Source organism: Agelaius tricolor, unplaced genomic scaffold (genome assembly GCF_023055355.1).
Source record: "Agelaius tricolor isolate 1412-34295 unplaced genomic scaffold, bAgeTri1.0.p SCAF_9, whole genome shotgun sequence".
In the NCBI taxonomy this organism is placed as follows: domain Eukaryota; kingdom Metazoa; phylum Chordata; class Aves; order Passeriformes; family Icteridae; genus Agelaius; species Agelaius tricolor.
Genome location: NW_027269269.1, coordinates 24870503 through 24883846, shown reverse-complemented (window position 1 = coordinate 24883846; position 13344 = coordinate 24870503).

Genomic DNA, 13344 nt, shown 5'->3' with positions numbered 1-13344 from the left:
TGGAACATTCTGGATTAGTTAATGCCTACCTGAAGCCAGTATCTGGAGCAGCCCGGGGAGGAGATACAGCAACTGAGCCACAGGGGCTGGATGAAGGGATGGAAGACCAAGCAGGGAACAGCAACAGAAGTGGGATGTGGAGCAACTATAGCCAGTGATTGTAAGAGAAGGGTGAGATCCATCTTTGATAATATTGTGAGAAACAGAGGAGCAGCACAAACTCACATCCATTGGATGAGGTTTACTCCCTGAAGACACTTGTCATGAAATGCCACACCAAACTCATTAATTTCCAATGGAATCCCATGCAAGCTGCTTCTATTGCTTCCCTTCATATAATGGCTTTGTGCATGGTGTACCTCCCCACAGCCAGACTCAGTTTAGAAGCTTTCAGTGCACTTCAGGGGAAAAAAAAGCAGGGAGGACTTAACAAACAGCTGGTCATCACACTACTTGAAAGTGCACACAGAAGGGCTGTCCAGGATTTCCAACAGGAAATAGAAACATTTTCAGTTTTGTCCTGGAACAGCATTTTCTGAGTTACCTTATTTCCACTGTCAGATGAGTTTCAGAAGTCACTTCCACTTCCAGCTTTGCCAAAGTGAAGCCAGTTCCTGCTGCTGCAAAGGAGAGGTATGGAGCAGCTCCTGTTGCCTGTGTCATGTAGAAGCATTGAGCTGGTCCCACTCCATACCACTCACCAGGGAAAACAGGTACTCAGGGCTGCTGGCAAGCATTTGGAGACATGGATAGGGCCCGGCCAAAGGGACACTGCAGCAGGAGAGGCCATGAACAGAAGGACAAGGCTGGTCATGAAATGGGGCAATGCAGTGTGGAACAGAATCCAGAGGCCCACCAGAGAGGATAGTTAGGAACATTTCCACATGAACCTGAAAGCATATTCATTCAAGGTGCAGCCAGTGTTCTCCCAGCAAGACTTGTTAGCATTAGCAGCATTAAAATGCTATGGATTAAAGGCAAAGTCATGCTTTACCTACCTGCAAAGAACTTCCAGGCAGATGAGCATTTAGTACCTCTAATATATAAACACCCTTGTTAAATAACAAGGTTTGAGTTATGTTTCTTACAACCTTGGTGAAAATTGATCACAGCTCAGTGTCTCAGTGAATATCATTGCAGAAGCAAAATGACTCTCAAATGGCTCCCACACACAGGTCACCGCCCCATTTTTGTTCTCAGTTACTGCAATCAGCAAGAACAACTGATTTCAAGCCTTAACTTCTCCTCTGAAGAGCCCAGGGACACTGCTGGCACCCAAGTGTCCTTTCCCAAGCATGCGCTCTTTCCCAAGCTCCCTCTGCAGCAGGTGACATTAGCAGTTTTTCATATATTTGTTCTGAACAGAAAGGGTTTTTTTCACAGACTGTTCATTGACATATAGCTCCCACAGCTAATCCTAAAATGCTTTCTAACACCATAAACTATACATGTTATAGAGATTAGAGCTGAACAAATATTTCACTGTAAATCATTTATTCAATAAGTTTCATATGGCAATTTTTTTACTATTTGTGAATTGTCTGCAAACTGCAAGCCAAATTCCCAAATTCATTCATTAGTCAAAATTGCCCATGAATTTCTGCTGCAGATAGTTTTTGCCCTGCAGGCCATTCATGGACAGTTTGTTATGAATAGTCTCAATTCAATGCTTGGTTGGTTTAGCTGCAGCAGTCATGTGGATGTGGCTCTGTTCTGAATGAAAATTCACTTTCAAATATGAACCAATATTCACAGTGAATTTCTCCCTCTGTTCCCTCAGCCCTTGGAGGAATCAGCCTAGTTAATCTGACTGGGTAGGTTAAGCTGTCCAGAGCAATGGATTGGGGAAAGAACTGAGGGATGTCCAGTTGATTTTGTTCTGTATAGAGTCAGGATGGGAGTACTCCACTGGATGGTTGTGAAGGGTCAGAACTGCTGTCCTCACTCCTTCCTGAAGGGTGACCACCAGACACAATGAGGAAAATGGCTACAGTGTTCACACATCTCCCTGTGTTCTGCTGTTACCCAAGAAAGATGGATAATTATTTCATACTTAACATACTCATAATGAAGTAACATGGGTGAGTTCTGAGCTGCAGCCAGACCAGCTTCCTCTTGCCAAACAGCTTTCCAGTGGGTTAATCCATACAGCATGTTTCCAGGGTGTCCATAAGCACCCTTCACCCTTTCTGGAGAAGAAAGTAGATGAAGTAGAACACACTGTGTTGCAAACACTAGCTTGAAGATTGAGTTACCATTCAGCGAGGCTGCAGGATTCTCTTGTCCTGTTATCTGCCTTCAGCAGATGCTCCTCTCATCAAACCACTGCGCTGCAGGCTGCTGCCAGTGCTGTCAAATCCAGCTGCTCCTCACACAGGGGCTCCAAAGAGCCACCCAGCTGCACCTGCTGGCCCTGCTTCCTCATCAGCATGGCAGCAAGACCCTTAAAACCTCAGGCAGACAACAACAGGGGCTACGTGTGCCTCTCAGTACCACTGGTGCACTGAGATTTCAGTACTCCAGTGGTTGATACAACAATGCTAATGCAACAATGCTAATTGTAGGGCTTCTTTTCTCATTTCTAAGGTTTGAATTGCTCCATGTAGCTATCTTCACAGTGGAGAAGAAAATCCAGAGACCTTCTCAGCTGAGATATGTTGACAGCTAGGAGAGAATAGCAAATGTCCCCAGATGGAGAAAATGTTGACTTTATGTCAAGAAACTCAAAGCCAGAAGAAATAAAACAAGTTGATGGGGAGAAAGAGGAACAATAAAAAAATAGCCCAACCCAATAAACAAATGCCAAAATTTAATTTTTTTTCTTTTTATGATGAAAAATATTTATGCTCCTTCCAATGAAAAGCACGTATTTGCTGTGACAATATTGCATGGAAATGTCATACCAAATTTTTACCATCTTTCTTTTTTTGCCAGTCAGTTTCAAAGAAGGTCTGCTACAGGCTGAATAATAATTATACACATCTCCAGACTGCCACAGGAAAGGTATTTGCATTCATTGTATGAAAAAAGCAGACCTGATGCAGACCCCTCAGAATGTATACAAGATAACAAACCCATCTCTGGACCTGTGTTACCTTGAGCTTTGACCATGAAACACATGGAGCCTCAGTGTTTACAAGATGCTCTGCCATTATCCTCTCTCTCATCCTTATGCTCAAAACACCTCCAAAACCATTCTTCACCAGTTCTTTCCTCTCTGCAGTCCCTCTGACATATTTTGCCCTTCCCTTGACAGCCCATCTTCCACCCACTTGTCTGCACCTCTGTCTTCACTCAGCTTTCTAGGAGCAGCTTTGCTGAAGCCTCTTGAGTAGTCTCTTTCCTCTTCCAAAAGGCTCCTGTGACCAAAGCCAATTTCCTGATCCCTTCTGCAAAGCTGTTTCTGCCATTCTGCAAGTCACTCCTTCGATGAGAGGTTTGCCTTTCCAAGGTCTCCTCTCAGACACCTGCAAGCATTTCTCTGCTCCTCCAAACTCACTGACGTTACTGAATAGAAAACTACAAAGGAACACATGAAATGTGCCCTCTCATTCTTCTTACTGTCAGTCTTCTGGCATCCTTCAGAAGAGCAAGCTCTAAACTCCTTGCAAAAACTGCCATGGCCTTTTTCTATCTTTAAAAGTTCCTACCACTTTTATCATGATAAGAAACAAACAAACAAAGAGAAAAAATATATTAAAAAAAAAAAACAGTTCTTCACCTAGGATGAAAATTAAACTTTCCTTTGTATTGCAGCAGCAGCTGTTAAACACTAAACAGCAAAGCTGCGTCTCAGCAGGGAAGAATGACAGGGAGAAACCTGTAGCTGGTTAAAACTACTTTGGTAGGAATTTATGGAGGTAAAATATTTTACCTTTCTAACTGTAAAATTTAATCAAATTTCATGGGTTTTACTTGCTGGGACACCATAGGCTGCTTCCCCTGCTCCCCGATAATAGCTGTGAGTATTGTCAAAAACAAACAAACTGAACTATTCTGCAAACAAAACACATGACATTTTTTAATAACTTGGAAGGAATTGTGCACTTCTTCAAAATCCCACTTGTTCCCTCTGTGCACTGCCTGCTGCCACCCCAGCCTGGAGCAGCTCAGGACAGCCCTTCAGTCAGGCAGGCCCTTCTCCCGACCAAAGCAGGACCGTGATGGATCCCAGCTGGAAGTACATCTGCTACTCAGTCTCCTTCACCCCTTTCCAGGAAACCTAGACGATTTTTCCTCTCTGACATTGGCCCTAAAAGACATGAAGGTTGCACCCAAGGGTGCCAAGTCCTTCCTACGCAGCAAATGAATGATTACAAAGCTATTGTACTAGAAGGGGAAGGGAAAAAAGTGCACTGCCAGCACCTCTCTTATTTGATTTCATTTCCCCCCTCCCACCCTTTCCTTCGGAGCGATGCGAAACGATAAGAGCCGGGAGAGATTTCGCTTAAATTAGGTTTACAAATAGCCGGGCGGATAGGGAAATGGGATGCATATGCTGCATGTTAAAGCGTCACCGCCGCATCCCGATGCGATGGGGCCTGGGAGCGCAGCCGGGCCGTGGGGATCAGCTGCAGCTCGCCGCCAGCCGGGAGGGCTCCGGCCGCCGCTGCCAAGCGCTGGGCGCTGCTGCCCCCCGACGGTCCCGGCCCGCAAGCGGCCCCGGCGGCTCGCACCGGACCGGACCGCACCGGGCTGCGGCTCCTGCGGGATCCCCCGGACTCGGACCGGGCTGGATCATCCGCTCTGCGGGACCCGGGGGGCTCGGACCGGGCCTGCGGCTCCTGTGCCCTGCGGGATCCCCCGGACACTGCGGGATCCCCCGGACTCGGACCGGGCCTGCGGCTCCTCCGCTCTGCGGGACACCCTCAGCTCCGAGGGTCACGGCGGCCGGGCCAGGGGGAGCCCCTGCGGGGCTGCAGAGGTGACCCAGAGAGAAATCGTCATTTTCACGGTCTATTAAAAGTGACAACTCGGCGCCCTCCATTTATTTCCTGTCACTGAGATTTATTTTCTGTCCAAGGAGATATATATATATATATATATATATATATATATATATATATATATATATATATATATATATATATATTTCCCCACCCCACCCCACCCCCCCCCCATCCCCCAAAAAATAAACTTCATCTGGCAGCTGAACATCAAACTCTGGTTTTGATACCTTGCAGAAAGGATATGGGTTGATAGTTGAGGCTGATTGGCAGCCTTGGAGACCAAAGCTCCCTGTCCACAGGTAACCACGTAGCATAGACTGTCCATACAGTATCATGGCTAGCGTCTTCCAAACACCGGCTCCTGCCCACTCAGCTCACTCCTTGTCTAGCACAAGCACCCTGTACCAGCTCACAAGGCCAGCTGGTCTCCACATCCTATCTGGCCTCCCTGCTAAGCCTTAGGGGAGGTCAGGAACAGGGCTGGCTGTTTTCATTACTTCTTTTATTTACTATCCTTGGTGAACTACAGGTGACATGAAGGCTATTTGTAGCTCATGTACATCCCTCTAAGGAGGGGTGGATTTGGATGCAGATTTCATCATTTGGGACTTCAGTGGCTGTTATCAGCATTTGGTCAAGGGATGTGATTCTGCCCCTCCACTCTGCTGTTGCAAGACCTACCTGGAATACTGTGCCAAACTCTGAGGTCCCCAACATAGGGAAGATGTGGACCTGTTGGAACGAGTCCACAGGGAAAGGTCACAAAAAGGATCAGAGGGCTGGAACACCTCTCCTGTGAAGCCAGGATGAAAAAATTGGGGTGGCTCAGCCTGGAGAAGAGAAAGCTCCAGTGAGATCTTGTAGCAACCTTCCAGTACCTAAAGGGGGTCTACAAGTAAGATGGAGAGGGTCTTCTTACAATGGCATGATAGGACAAAGGGGAATGGCTTTAAACTGAAAGAGGTTAGAATTAGATTGTATATTAGGAAGAAATTCTTCACTGTGAGCAGGGTGAAACACAAAAACAGGTTTTCCAGAGAAGCTGTGGCTGCTCTTGGAAGTGTTCAAGGCCAGGCTGGATAGGGTTTTGAGCAACCTGGTTTAGTGGGAGGTGTCCCTGCCACAGGCAGAGAAGTTAGGACGAGATGATCTTTGAGGTCCCTTTCAACCCAGTCATTCTGTGATGCTGTGATTCACACAGAAGCCCTGCACCGTGGAGGCAGGGCAAAACCCAAGGGATAAACCTATTACACAGGCACCACCTTCGCTGCCAGCTGTGCTGCCACCACCATTGAATTACAGAGGTGTGGACAAGACTAAGCTGCCCTCTGCAGGGATGGAAAAACAAAGCCATTGAGTGCTGGTAAAATCACCGAAGTCACTACTGAACTCATCTTTGCAACTTGCCAGCCATCACCTGAGTGCCTACAGACTCACACAGGGCTAACTGGGCCTCACCACACAACTGGGAAAGTTGGGGGAGATGGAGATAATTGGTAGGAGACAGAAGATGGATGAACAGAGGAAGGAAGGGTGAAGTAAAAACCCACAGAGTTGAAAGCCAGAGTGAGGAAAAGGAAACTGAACCAGAGGCTTCAGCCACATGGATTGGAGAGGACAGGACTAAAGGTGGTAGGAGAGAGGGAAGAGAGAGAAGGATTGGAAGAGAGGGAATAGACTCCACAGAGAGGGAACACACTTTTCAGCAGTAGGAGAGGCAAAACTGAGGTGGGGAACAAAAGTTCCGTGTGAGGCAAACACCAAGAGAGGATAAAGGGATGGAAGAGAGGAAGAGATAGAGAAAACCAGAGAGGCCTAGGTCTGGGAGCAGGAGGCTGAGAGAGTAGGACACTGTGCCTTTGGGAAATGGCTTGAAAAGGCAGCTGTCTTGGGAATATGAGGAGGGACAGCACTGAGACAGATGCAGCTGCCCCTGTCTGTGCTGTGGCTGTCACTGTATTCACTGTGAAGGCTCTCAGCAGCTGCTTTCACCAGCTCACCCTGAGCACACTCCATGACTGCAAATAGCCAACATGGTGGGAATCCCTTAGTGCTGCTGCCACTGTCAGGAGCAGCCCAGGAAACATAGCTGATGCTTCTACCTGGCATCCTGAAAGAAAGCTGAGCCACCAGTGCAGCACTGATAAAGTCCTGACATCAGTTTACAGAGAAGACTGGGATTTGTGCCACTCCAAAGAGCAGCAGTGCTCCGTCTGTTAGCAGTGCAAGTCTTAAAACGCATCTGCTGCTCCCCAAAACCATTGGATGGTCACTCTTTCAAGGTCATGCAACATGAGAGAGCCAAACATGCAACAGAGAGCCAATGGTCTCTATTTTCTACAGAGAGCACCAGAAACCCTTTTTTTTTTTTTTTTTTTTTTTTTTTTTTTTTATGAAACCCATAACTTACTCTTTTTCTCCAATTAGCAAAGCAAGTTTGTCTTTCCATTGAGGCTTGAGGAGGGCTCTGGGGTTAGCTGGGAGCCCAGAGCTCTCCTACCTGAGAGTGATAAGACTGCTGGCCAGATGTACTCTAACCCCAGCCCTGCCTGTGGAGATACTACACAGCTCTCCTGTGCTCAGGGAACACCTTTGGGACTGGGTTTGCTTGGTGCTAAATAAAACCAGCCCCCTCCCCCCACCTCATAACTTTCCTGTCCACTGGATGAAGCCATCAGATATGCAAAGGTTACTACAACTGAAGTAAATCCTTTTTCCCATCTCCCAAGAGCAAAATTGAATGTGGCTGGTCACCTACTTTGAAGAGCTGCAATGCCAACAGAGGAGGTGAAAGAACTGGGCAGTTCCTTGAAAATACAGGCTAGGATTAAAGAAAATCCTAGTCTCTGAGTGCCAATCAATGAAAAATACAGAGTTCTGTGTATTCCTAGCATATCCTCTCTGCAGCTTCTGGCAAAGTTACCCTGGGAGCTGGCAATGTGCATATGAAGAAATATGTTAGATTATTGTTCATATTTAAAACTCTTATGAGGCAGTCAGTCAAAACCAATGTTGGAAGCATTCCCTTTTATCCTTGTGCCTACTAAGACTGTGGACTCTCTGAGCAGAGATCTTTAAGAGTAAGCTAACCATCCTTCAGCAGGGGATCAAATATAGTTGTACCTCTTAGGTCAGACCTCGGGGGGTTGTGTGTGCACATGCACACCTGCATGTGTGTGTAGATTATATGGGGGGGTTTTTTTATAAGTCATTGTCATTCCTGCTCCTTATGATTATATTCATTTTCCAGCTGGGGAACAAAAGTCTCAGTGAGACCAGAGCTAATATTTTCACTCTCAGGCTCCTACATCCAGATTAACCACCAGGTCTGCCTCTGACATGCACTCCAGGCATCCAGCTGTGGCCCCCCCAGGTTGGGTGCCTGCAATCCTACTTACCTCAGGTAATGCAGCAAGTCAAAGGCAAGCTGAGAGTGAAACCCAGATCTGACTAGAACCCCAGCAGCACGTTTGCTGGATCATGAGCACCCGATGTATTTGTCTTCATTTAATGTACTATTTTTTCTATCCTCTTGAGTAATTTCCTTCCCTTAAAGGATATAAATCACATACCTACAAAGTAAAGAATTATTTAAAGAACAGTTATATTTAAGCTTGAAAAAGGAGTTTGAATTTAACTCCCTAGTGGCTGAGATGTGACTGGCTGGTGAATATAACTTGGCTTAACTAAATGAAGGTGTTTTATGGCTTCAGTACCACCTGGCCTGCAAACCAGTGTTCCATACACTGGGGTGCTACTGTGGGTGAATACTCTTGTTGCAAGTTAACTTAATGCTGCCTTCATTCATTTCCCCTAAAGTGACCTGCCCTGCTCTCAGCCCCAAATGCACGCCCACACACACATCAGGCTTTGCCCCAGGTTAACTCAATCAGTTTAACAGCTCCATTTCATTGTGTGCCACTCTCAGGTGGAGGTTTATCTTTGCTTCTCTAAGTCACACCACAATTTCATTTTATCCCTGATCTTATTGTTGATACACACAGGAGGAAAGGTAGGAATGGAGCGATTCCCAATGGAATAGCATTGGCTTCAATAGCAGCAGTGAGTGTTAAAGGTAATCTGTTAGTATGAAAAGGAATACTCTGCCTGCTTATTAAGTATGGCTTAGCAGCAGAAAATCCACCAAAAGCTTTAAATGAACAATGAAAAGGACATGAAAGAAATTAATACATTGGGAAGAATCACAGTGACCATGTTTGAAACAACTTCACAACTGTTCTCTCCCACAAATGCCTTGTGCAGCAGTTGCATTCGTGAGGTCTATTTCCTTTCCTCTGTGCTTCACTCTAACAAGCAATGGATTTGCTCTGAATAACAAAAGTCTAATGCTGAGATTTCTGTTTATGAGAACTGAAATACGATGCAAAAATATGTAGCCATTATATCTACAAGATAGACAGTCACAGATAACTTCCAAAAACCTTGGGAAAAGGAAAGAAATCTACAGTCCAAGAATCCTTTGTGGCCAAAAAGAACCAATTTAAAACAGGCAGAGACTGATTTGATCAATTTTAATGCAGACCTTGAACTCTGTGCTTAGAAATATGACAGAGCCGTCAGGAGCTGCAGCTCCCTCCCAGCCAGTGGACAAGGAACTTCATGTCACTTGAAGGAAAGGTCAGACCTCCTGTGGGTCTGGTGTGTGCTGGGAACAGATGGGGCCACAATGTTTATATTAAAACTCAGCTGAAAGGCTACCAGAAAAGCCCCATGGGCTGAAAGTTCTTGTTTTGACCGACAAGAATAGAAATGAGGGCATGACATGGAAATCCTGATTATGAGCTATGTTTCAAGGAAAACAGTATTTGTTGAGTAGATAAACTTTCAAATGTGGTTTGGACTATTTCATACACCATCTTTAGTAAACACAGATCTGGAAGAAAGTTTTGATTTCTAATATCCCGGGAGTCCTCTGCCTGGGTCTGGAGGTGGCTCTTTGTAAAGTAAAACACTTTGGAGTCTTAGTCACATCCAAAATCTATTAGGGTCATGTTTCCTTCTTTCCATCAACACATAGCTGAAAAGAAAATCAAACTTGGGAGGTTTGCATGTAATCACCTTGCCTTCTGAACCAAAGCCTCGCCGGACTTGCATGAGCAAGTACTTTGCTCGCATATCTGACCCCAAACTCTGCATGTCCTTGCTGTTGCAACTAATCTGGGCCCATTAATGAGCAGGGATATGGTTGCTGGTTTCACAAGGACAGTAAATCCTTGAATCCCCAGAGCTGGCTGGCAGGGATATAAAAGTTAGTTTGCAGTGGTTCTTCCACTGGGTGCTCTCCTAAGCTCTGAAGCATGGCCCCAGTGTGAAGGAGCTAGAAAAGTCAGCTAGGCAGCTCCTCTCAGCCTCAGCAGGGCAGCAGGACAAATTTAAGCCAGCTGTGAGCCTATAAGAAGCCAGTTGCACTGGTGTGTACAGTTAAATGTGGGGGCAGCAGCTCTTTACACTGTGCCCCATCTGTTCCCTGGCACTGCCCCAGCACCAGCCCTTTCCCGTGCCTTTGAACCACGGGCCATCATAACAAGAGCAGGAGCTGGGAAGCTAAAGGCAGGCTGTGCTCAAGACCATTTGCTCCTGGGACACAAAGTACTCAAGCCTCTTCATCCCAGCATAGCAGGTACCGCAGTAGGGAGAGCATATCCTGAGAGACAATCGCAGGAGAAAAAAGGAAGAGGTGTTCATACTCCAGGGGCAGAGCACTTTATTCTTTGCAGGATCACAGGGGGGAAAAGCCCGCCCGGGCGCTGGAAGGAGGTGCAGCCATGTGCAGGCGAACTCAGCAGCGAACGGGAGTGGCTGAAGTTCTGCATCCCTCCAGAGGATGTCAGTGTAGAGCCACCAAAAAAGGCGATCTTTGTGACCCAAATCCGGCGGCGGTGAGGGAATTAGAGTGTGCAGCCGCTCTGCGGACATCGCCCCGAAGGTCCCCGCCTGCTTTCCCAGAAGTAACCAACTTTGCCTGGCCAGTGTGCAACTGGTGGAATGACGGCAGGAGCGGCGGAAGGCACCGCGATTTGGGAGCTACGCAACAGGTTATCCCGGGAAACAAACGGGATGCGTGCCCTGGGTGACTGGGCTGAGCAAGAGCATGGGGAGTTCTCACCCTTTACTGTCGTGCTTCGACCTCCGGCCGTGTCCCCGAGTGTGGGTGAGCAAGTGGAGGATGCATTCACACACCAGGAAGATGGGCAAACAAAACTGTGGAGATTGTGTTCGCAGATAGCAGGAACAGACTGCAGTCTGCAGCCATTGAGCTGTGTGCCCCCTGGAGAGAGCTGGTGGGAGACCTGTGTGCTTGTGCACCTATTACTGTTGTTTGTGTCACCAAAAGTTAGTCTTTGATTTTATACAAATTAGTCCCAGCAGAAAACCACAGCCAAAAGAGCTGCTTTCTGTCCATGGCACATTTCTGTAATAGCTTCTATCCCTAAGAGTCTTAATTTTGAGGGTCTAAAGTCACACTGGATTTTCTATGGAGCTAATTCCAGCCCCTGCTGCCTTTGGTCCTTCATGTGGAGCACAGGGGCAAATGTGCCACAAGCCTCAATCTAAGAAGAGGGTAGAGGATCCCAGATGGAAAGGCTGTACCAGTGATGTCAAGCACTAAAAAAGTCTCTGGGCCATTCTGCAACCTTAGAAACTGCCACACTTAAAGAGTGCTGCTGCAACCCAGTTCTCACACCTTTTCCCTGTCTGAAATGTCCACATGGACAACAACCTGGTGATTGCTTGCCAGAGGGTCTTGTGATCATTCAAGAAAAATTAGCTACCTGAGAGAAATTCTGCAGATATTGATAGCATCCAGGAAGGCAGACTCTACCAAACATAGTGGGTTTAAATACGAGCAAGAAACTACAGAGCCTCTGGGCTTTACTGTGTCCAGTCCCTGAGCCAATGTTTCTCTTTGAGCATGTACCACATCAGTTTTCCCATTAAAGCATATCGACTGGAAGCAAGTCATCATCCCTTCCCAAGTATGATTTAATAAGTCCAAATCCAGGACCTGACCCAGGCTACATCCACTGCTAAAGCATCACTTGCCAGCCAACCACGCAAGCTGCGTCTTAATCTCTCTTCTTTACTGCAGTTTGTTTTCTGGGGTTCGGGGTTTTTTGCTTGTTTTTGCATGGATAGATTTAATTTCCTGCCAACCCAGTTTCTCGTTCAAACATCCTACAGAGGAAGTGGGAGGAAGAAGGAAATCAGGAACAAACAACAAGCAGAAAATGGCATTAGAAGGCTTAGTGAGGAGTCTGATCCTCAGCCATGCACACTGCCCCATTCCTGCACATCAGCAGTGCTCTCTACTACAGGGAAAGGAAAAGTGCTTTTTTAGCTGTTGTTGTCCATGGAAACACATCAAAGAAAATATGCCAGAGCTCTAGAGTCAGGAAGTCCCAAGACTACCAAGTTTCTCCTCCCTAAAAAACAGCATTCACGTGTCCAAAGCTCTTGCCACATATTATCTCCCACTCCCCCTCCATGGCTGTGTAGGTGACCTAAGGAAACCTTTCTCTGTGCTGTCCACCAGCCAACAAGAGCTCTGAGCTAGTGCCAAGGCTCAGGAAATGCCTTACATGTGCCCTCCCTTGCTTAGGAGGTCACAGACCTGGTAATTCTCAGTAACATCCTCCAGGCACATGCAATGCACAGAGGCAGACATGGAGGAAAGCAATGTGAAGAAAAAGAGCCACAGCATTTCACTCTCCCTGCTTTCAAGGCTTGCTTTGTCCCTGATGTCCATCTACTCCCCAGCCAAGAAGAGGCATGGCTCAGTGGGCTCAGTGACACTGCATTCCCTCGCTCAACACCCATATTCCTGATCCTCACCAGCACCTCTTGCCTTTCTCATGGCAAGAGCAGACCTGTAACAAGGGCATAGTGGGTGACCACTGCTTTGCTGGCATCAGGAAAACAAGCTGCAGGCAGAATAGCCAGCAGCCCTTGGAAAAAGCACAGAAAGAGAGGCAATTCAGTCATGGAGAAACCTGACAACAGCTCTGCTCCAGGCCTCTGTTAAACAGAGGTCATAAGTTAACGTAAGCGCTTGGGTTTGCTCAGAAGTGAGCTTGTGAAAGGCATGTACTTCCTCAGTCTTCCACGAGCTAGAAATGTTCAAGACCATCATAAGAGAATCTGCTGAACCATTTTGGGTTCACCTGGTGCTGGCAGACACCTGCACAGATTCATCCACCTGCTCATAAACCTGGTGCCATGGCTGCAAAGATCCGGGTTAGAGTGCAGACACAGAGAGACACTTGCATGCCCGAAGTGAATGAGGCTGGGATGCCAAATGTTGCTTTCAAGAAAAATCCAGTAACGTGCAAGAGCTTACCAGTGTACTTGATGAAACCATGATAATCATGAACAT